This window comes from Budorcas taxicolor, chromosome 5, assembly GCF_023091745.1.
Source record: "Budorcas taxicolor isolate Tak-1 chromosome 5, Takin1.1, whole genome shotgun sequence".
NCBI lineage: Eukaryota > Metazoa > Chordata > Mammalia > Artiodactyla > Bovidae > Budorcas > Budorcas taxicolor.
The window spans coordinates 39734240-39742657 of record NC_068914.1 but is presented as its reverse complement, the minus strand read 5'-3'; the positions used below and the strand labels follow the sequence as shown (position 1 = coordinate 39742657).

The 8418-nt window shown below is 40.0% G+C and overlaps 1 non-coding gene across 1 annotated transcript; it reads left to right on the top strand.

The window, feature by feature from the left end:
• Nucleotides 1–2895: 2895 nt before the first annotated feature.
• TRNAS-GGA (transfer RNA serine (anticodon GGA)) lies at nucleotides 2896–2967 on the top strand. The gene has a single exon. It is a non-coding gene; the product is annotated as a tRNA-Ser (tRNA).
• Nucleotides 2968–8418: the final 5451 nt, after the last annotated feature.

Sequence of the window (8418 nt, the reverse complement as noted above, 5' to 3'; positions counted from 1 at the left end):
TGCCACAATGTTGGGAAATTGAAGGAACAGACTTTCTGGGGAACCAGACAAGCCAAGGATCATTGGGACAGAGCACATGGTTCCAGTAATCTCAGCATCCCAAAGAGGCGCTATAGCCCAGGGCATCACTGGACACACAGCGAGGCTATGATCTGAAAGGGGTCCTGCCTCCTCTTTCTTTACCAGTTTAGAATGCGAGCAAGACAGCTGCTTTACATATGAATGTGCAGGTTTTCTTCTCTACCTTTATATCAAATGGAAAAGAAAAATCATGTAACATAGAATCAACTTCATGTGGACTTCCCTGGCAGTCTATAGGTTAAGACTCTTCGCTTCCACTGCAGGGCTACAGGTTCACTCCGTGTTCGCAGAAGTTCCACATGCTGTATGATGTGGCCAAAAAAAAAAAAAAAAAAAAAAAAAAGGAAAAATCAACTTAATGTATCTTTTAAAATGAAAGTGAAGTCGTGTCTGACTCTATTTGACCCCATGGACTGTAGCCTACCAGGCTCCCTCCGTCCACGGGATTTTCCAGGCAAGAGCATTGGAGTGGGCTCCCATTTCCTTCTCCAGGGGATCTTCCCAACCCAGGGATCAAATCTGGGTCTCCTGCATAGTAGGCAGATGTTTTACCATCCAAGTGGGGTCAGGAAAGTTCCAGTGTATCTTTTAAAAAATCAATAATAAATTTCAACTTTCTTGTATTTGAATAAAATTCTTTAATAAACTAATGGATAGCTTTTGGACAGAAAGAACATTTATAACAATATCCAGTCTCATACTCACCTGCTAAAATACATAAAAAATAAAAGTAGAGTGTGAGCATCCCAGTTAGAATTAAAAACAAAACAGGGCTACTCCTGTTCGCCCTTATTCTCTAACACTGTTCTGTAATTTTGAGCCAGTGCAATAACACCTGACATAGAAATAAGGACTATTAGACTGCCAGTGCCAAAAGTAACATCAATACTTTTAGACTATATTTAGCATCTTCCAAATGTAAAACTGTTTAAAGTCTATCAGAAAACATAAGCAGGTAAATATAGGTAGGTGATTTTGGAAAAAGAAAATGGGAGAAACCAGCAGAAGTATCCATGAATGGTAGCTGAAAGTTCAGGTTGTCTGACTGAGCCTTCCAGGACCGGAGACACCTCTCCCACAGACGGAGAGGCCAATTTTTTTCTCATTACTAATTTCTCTGTATAATTTTCCTTTATTGGCTGAAAATCTACAGTGCATAGGGTCACACAGAGTCAGACACGACCGAAGCAACTTGGCACATATGTAGTTCCAGAAGAGTAGAACCTTAAGGATGAGTTCTCTGGGTGAATGGAATTAATTCTGGGTTCTGTGGAATTCATTTTCTGATCTGATTTAAAGTTGTTCTTGACCCTGATTCCAATGGGAAGAGGACACTGGTGGCCATGGCATGAGGTGATAAAACACTTATGTAACTTACTGGCTGTTGGGCTGGCAATCAGGTGCCCGGAAAAGGTAAGACTCTGAGCACCAAGCAATTGCTCCCATAGAGCACTCTGGTGAAAACAGGAGGATAATGGGGCTGCTTGCTTGGTCCAGAGTATTGTGGAGACCTTAGGGAAAGGAAATAATGATGTCAGGGCTTTAACTTTGTACTTTTAGGACTCTGTGGGGACCCTGCACATTTCATGAGTGCCCTAAAGGAAGCCTTTCTCCTGTAGCCAGTGGTCTATCATTTCTGAAAACCAAACCTGAAGACTAATCTATCAGGTGGCTGAATTACAACTCACATTCATTTCCTAATCTAGCAGATCTCTTATTTCCAAGTCAGAGTATTGCTTGGGAAGATGCGGTATACTGAATATTGGTTTGGGATAACATGGACAGTTTCATGCACCTAGAGACCTTGAACCTAGTGCCATGCTGAGCTATTTTGAAGCTTAAAGCAAAAGGATACAGTCATTTATATTTATTTTGTCTTTATTAAAATTTTTGATCTTTTGTTCATCATAGATATTTTGTATCAGCTTTGGTATTGATATATCAATATGATGAATTGTGTTTCTATTTTATTTTGTGTATTTCTATTCTATTTTATTTCTATAGTAATTGTGTTTCTATTTTAATTTGTGGCAGTTTGGTGCCAGATAGATAGATAGATGGGGAGGGGGTGGGGAATTGGTTTTGTTTTTTGTGTTTTTATGCAGTTCAGCTCAGATAACTTACCATAACTTCTTCAACATCAACTATAGTTTTTCTAGTTTGGAAATATACCTATAAAACTGTCTGGGCCTGGTTATCATAGAAAAAAATGGAAATAGAGAGCAATATCCAAAGAAAAAGTAAAATTTCCACATCTGGAGACAGCGCTTATGAAAAGTGTGTTGTATATTTTACAAAAACTAAGATTACAAAGCATAGGTTATTTGGATCAGCCATTTTACTCATCTTTCACATTAGAGAATCAAAAGAATTATCACCTATTTGAAGGTGGTAAAATGCTTTAAAGATACAGGGGCATATTATCTCGGCTGTGCAGGTAACCAACCAGAGAAGTGAAAACAGATGGATCAGTGGTAAGATTGAAGGAACACTTTCTAACCTGATTTTTCCCCCTTCTGTCAAAATTTTACTTTTAGGATGTGTATCTATTTCTTCTCAAATAACAAAAAAATTATACACATTTTTAAGAAGCCAAGAAAGATTTGTATATCCCTTTAAAAAGGCACAAGTCAAATATGAAGAAAAGTCTGGGTATGAAGATTTTGAACTTCAGCATTCCACATTTTGTATTAGTATGTGCCCCTGTAGGAGGTATCCCAGGAGAAAGCCCATGGGAATAAATGCTCTTTGTACTTTATTTACAAATTCATTCATCTTATTTTTAGTAGCACTGTATCTAATTATAAAAGGGCTTCCCTGGTGGCTCAGAGGTTAAAGCGTCTGCCTGGAATGCAGGAGACCCGGGTTCGATCCCTGGGTTGGGAAGATCCTCTGGAGAAGGAAATGGCAACCCACTCCAGTACTCTTGCCTGGAGAATCCCTTGGAGGAAGGAGCCTGGAAAAGCCAAAGTATAATTGTAGCAAACGTGAAATAAAGAAAACTGTACAGAAAATCGGAGAAGGCAATGGCACTCTGCTCCAGTACTCTTGCCTGGAAAATCCTATGGACGGAGGAGCCTGGTAGGCTGCAGTCCATGGGGCTGCGAAGAATCGGACATGACTGAGTGACTTCATTTTCACCTTTCACTTTCATGCACTGGAGAAGGAAATGGCTACCCACTCCAGTATTCTTGCCTGGAGAATCCCAGGGACGGGGGAGCCTGGTGGGCTGCCGTCTATGGGGTCGCACAGAGTCAGACATGACTGATGTGACTTAGCAGCAGCAGCAATACAGGAAATAGTAACATTGCCTATAAACCCACATCTGGAGCCAGAACATAGCATTTTATTGCATATTTTAGCAACACTTCCCAGGGGGTGCTAGTGGTAAAGAATCCATCTGCCAATGCAGGAGACACAAGAGATGTGGCTTCCATCCCTGCGAAGGGAAGATCCTCTGGAGAAGGGAGTGGCAGCCCACTCCAGTATTCTTGCCTGGAAAATTCCATCGGCCGAGGAGCCTGGTAGGCTACGGTCCATGGGGCCCCAGAGAGTAGAGCATGAATGAGCACAGCAACAAGGTTATAGAGTGTCTATTATTTTGAATCACCCTTTTCCACATTGTAACACATTTATAACACACTGTGAATGTTTTTCCAATGTTCCCAGTTGCTTTCTTGCATTATCATTTGTCAGTGCTTCCTAGTCTTCCCTCGCTGGATATGCCATAATTCCTTTAGCAAAGTCCCTGTTTCAGTTGTTCCTTGTTGTTATGTCAGGCTCTTGAGATTCATGGCTTGAATTTGCATACTCACTACCGGTGCATTCTTGGCTAACTCACTTAACCTTGAAAACTAAGTGTTCTCTTGTCAAATGCAAGTTATACAGAGCACCTCAGGAAGTTTTTACAAGGCTCAAATGAGATGATGTATATAAAAGTCTTAGCATAACACTCGGGCACGTGGTAAGTCCTGAATGAATGCTTGGTTTGTTTCTTTGGTCACTTAGTCATGTCCAGCTCTTTGTGACCCCATGGACTGTAGCCCACCAGGCTCCTCTGTCCATGGGATTCTCCAGGCAAGAATACTGGAGTGGGTTGCCATTTCCTTCTCCAAGAATCAACGGTAGCTAATTTTATTCACTATATTGGTATGAACATACATGTAGATAAATTTTTGTGTGCATTTACGATGTCCTGATTAAAATAAAGTTTTGAAGACAAAGTAGCTGAATCAAAGGTATATACATAAAATTGTGTTAGGTATTTCCAAGGTTTCATCAAGGGATATTAACAATATAACACAGATACTTTTGCCTGAGATATGTGAGATAGCTTTTACTCCCTTTCTTGACCAACTTTGGATAAGTTAGAGCTTCTTAAAATTGGCTATTTATATCGGCAAATATAGAATCTTGTTTTAATTTTTGTTTCTTTAATTACCATGAGATTGAACATTTTCTTATTTCATAAAATATCACTTATTATTGCTTCTTTGGGGAATTGTTTAGTATTTTGCTCATTTTCCCAATGGACTTGTCAGAACATTTTTAAAAAAAACTGCAAAATTCTTGCATAGTCAAATACTAATACTTTTATGGCTTCACCTTTAATCTATATACAGTTTATTGGGTGTTTGGTGTAGGTCAACTTTATGTTTCTAAGTTGTCTGTTGTACCAGGGCCTCTTGCCGTGTGGATAAGGATACACAAGCAAGTCTGGGCAATCAAAATTTTCAATTCAAGTTTAAAAGTGTAGGAAGAAGTAGAATTAAATTAGTTCACTGAATTTATCAAAAGCACAAAAAATGAGCATATTTCCTTAAGCCCAGGCTTAACTGAAACCACAGGGGCAAATTTTTTTTCATCATTTGGAAACTATTTTCTCAAAATACTGAAATCTAGGAAGTTCAGACATATGAAGAAGTCCTATGTTTTAGCCTTTCAAGTGAGAAAAAATAAATATAAAATGTAATGCTGCTTCACTTGTTTTTTAATTTCAGTATCAATAGCTTCATCTTAAAGTTATCATATTTCTTGTCAGCTACAAAATCGTGAAGTAAAATCAGTTTTTGCTGGTGAGAATATGGTTGTGGGTGAGCCATAAAGAAACTTCAGTTATGTGGTTCATTATATTCTTATGATCACAGAATCCCTGGTTCTCTCGCTAATTGAAAGAGTAGAATATAAGGCTTCCCTGGTGGTCCAGTGGTCAAGAAATCTGCCTGCCAATGCAGGGGACATGGATTTGTCCTGATCCAAGAAGATTCCACATGCACAGGGCAACTAAGCCCGTGTGCCACCACTACTGAGCCTGCACGCCGAGAGATCGTGCTCTGGAGAAAGAGACGCCCATGCAATGAGAAGCCTGTGTACCATAACTAGACAAAGCCCACAGACAGCAATGGAGACTCAACACAGCCAAAAATTTTAAAAAAGAAAAAAGAGTAGAATATATAAATGCATTTTTAAATATACTATTATATGACTATGTATGTGTGTATTACTTTGCCAACAAAGGTCCATCTAGTCAAGGCTATGGTTTTTCCAGTGGTCATGCACAGATGTGAGAGTTGTACTGTGAAGAAAGCTGAGCGCTGAAGAATTGATGCTTTTGAACTGTGGTGTTGGAGAAGACTCTTGAGAGTCCCTTGACCTGCAAGGAGATCCAACCAGTCCATCCTAAAGGAGATAGGTCCTGGGTGTTCTTTGGAAGTAATGATGCTAAAGCTGAAACTCCAGTACTTTGGCCACCTCATGCAAAGAGTTGACTCATTGGAAAAGACTCTGATGCTGGGAGGGATTGGGGGCAGGAGGAGAAGGGGACGACAGAGGATGAGATGGCTGGATGGCATCTCTGACTCGATGGACGTGAGTCTGAGTGAACTCCGGGAGTTGGTGATGGACAGGGAGGCCTGGCATGCTCCGATTCATGGGGTAGCAAAGAGTCGGACATGACTGAGCAACTGAACTGAACTGATATGTGTATTTTTTCTAAATATTAAGAATCCTTAATGAAACACCCTTAATTTACAAAGGAAGAAATTGAGGCTAGGACTATAGTTTCTAAATATTTTTTTATTTCACAATCTTAATAAAAATGGGTATGTATATTTCTGAATCATATTCATGTTCTACTTATTAAAGTTAATGTATTTTATAAAACACACCACACACAGTAAACTTTGAAATGATGAAATGGAATTGGATCTAACTAGAGATACTGATATTGTTCTTCCTCACCCCAAAACATTATCCCAAGGACATATAAATAACCCCACTTTGAAATAACTAGTTTAAGAATTTAGCTGACTTGTCCACAGTCATGTGAGGTGGGAGAGAAATATAATTGTGGTTTTTCTAACTCCAAGTGGCATTTACTGCTACTACATTGACCTTTTCCTTCCAAATATATCCTCAAGTTAGAATTGGGCCAGGATTGACTAGGTTAATAGCTTCCACTCTTGTAAACTCTATACTTAGAAATATATTATTTCCACAAATAACTGAACTTTAGATTTCAGGCTAATATTAAATGTACACTAGTGCTAACCTAAAATTCCTCCAAACTGACTTTAAGGTTATGTCAAAGGGAAAGTTACTGATTATTAATTTCCTGCCAGTCTTGTCCAACTTTGGCTTAAACCTGCAGTTTATTCTTAGAAAGCACTTCCTACCCAGACAGAAGGCACTAAAGCAAATTTTAAAATCCTAAAATTATAACACAGAGACATTTCTTACAGAACATAACTTTTGTCTTCTTGCCCTTGAAAAAGAAAAAATGTATTTTCTTAATCCAAATCTACCTCCAATTGCAAATAACTTTACCATCTTATAAAGTGAACTTTTGAGATCTATCTAGCTTGATACGACCAGAATTCTCCTAAACTGAATGTTCTAAATTGGAAGCATTTATACTTGAGAATGAGCTAAGGGGGGTTGGGGGAGCGACAAGGTGTAAGTGCGTGGACCATGATTATCTTGACATCTGGATGAGTGTGATTGAATGTTTTCATCAGAACCCCAGGCACAGTGTGTTCTCCTTCTAGCTCAGGATTTCTCAAACCAGGAGTATAGTTAGAGTCTTAGGGCTCTGAGCTCTCTTTAGGCCTTTTGTGTGTACGTGTATTTGTTGGTGTTTGCACATGCTTTCACAGCATGGTGATCAGAACCATATTTGTGAGCTCTGCATATTCTGGACCATCTGAACGGTCATCTTAAATATCACCAGCTTCCCAGGCGGTTCAATGGTAAGAAATCCCTGGCCAGTGCAGGAGACATGGGTCTGATCCCTGGGTCAGGAAGATCCCTGGGGAAGGAAATGCAACCCACTCCAGGATCCTTGCTGGGATAATCCCAGGGACAGAGGAGCCTAGTGGGCTACAGTCCGCGGGATCACAAAGAGCTGGACATGACTGAGTGATTTAGCATGAATGCACACATACATGTGCAACATTAGTGCCTGGATTTGCCTTTGGATTTATGACTGCAGCTAAGAGTGTGTGTGTGTGTGTGTGTGTGTGTGTGTGTGTGTGTGTGTGTGTGTATAACTGAGCCATTTTGCTGTATAGCAGAAATTAAACACAACATTGTTAAATCAATTATACTCCAATACTTTTTTAAAAAAAAATAGCAGAAGACTTATCACAGCCACCAGAAGCCACCTCAGAAGAAGGAAAGAGCCTGTCCCTTTGGTATCCATGTATGATACCAGGGTGGGGTTTCCCAGGTGGCTCAGTGGTAAAGACTCCACTTGCAATGCAGGAGGTGTGGGTTTGATCCCTGGGTCACGAAGATTGTCTGGAGAAGGGAACGGCTACTCACTCTGGTATTCTTGCCTGGGAAATCCCAGGGACAGAGGAGCCTGGTGGGCTACAGTCCATGGGGTTGAAAAAGAGTTGGTAATGATTTAGCAACTAAACGACAGTGATACTGGGTAGGGCTCTAACCTGCTTGGGTCATTTTCCATCCATAGGGCCAGAAACTTGAGTACTAGGATCAAAATCCAGATCACATGGGCTCTCCTCTGAAGGCTGAGTCATTGAGCTTTGCTGCTTATCCTTGTGTGGAGGTGGGCAAGGAGAGTTATGTAAAAGAAGGGATACTTGGAAGAAAAGAATCAGCCAATGGTCTGTACCACAGGCAAAGGAAACCAGAGCAGACAAATCAGAAGTGATGCATTTGAGCTAAATGAATGCCAGATAGCATTGCAGCATGGTATCTAATTAAAGGTTTCACAGTAGTTTGAATAAAAAGTGGTAAAACTATGATCTTGTGGCACATGATAGCATGCCAGCTTTAAAAACAACGCCTTTACAGCATCAGTACCATAATATAATC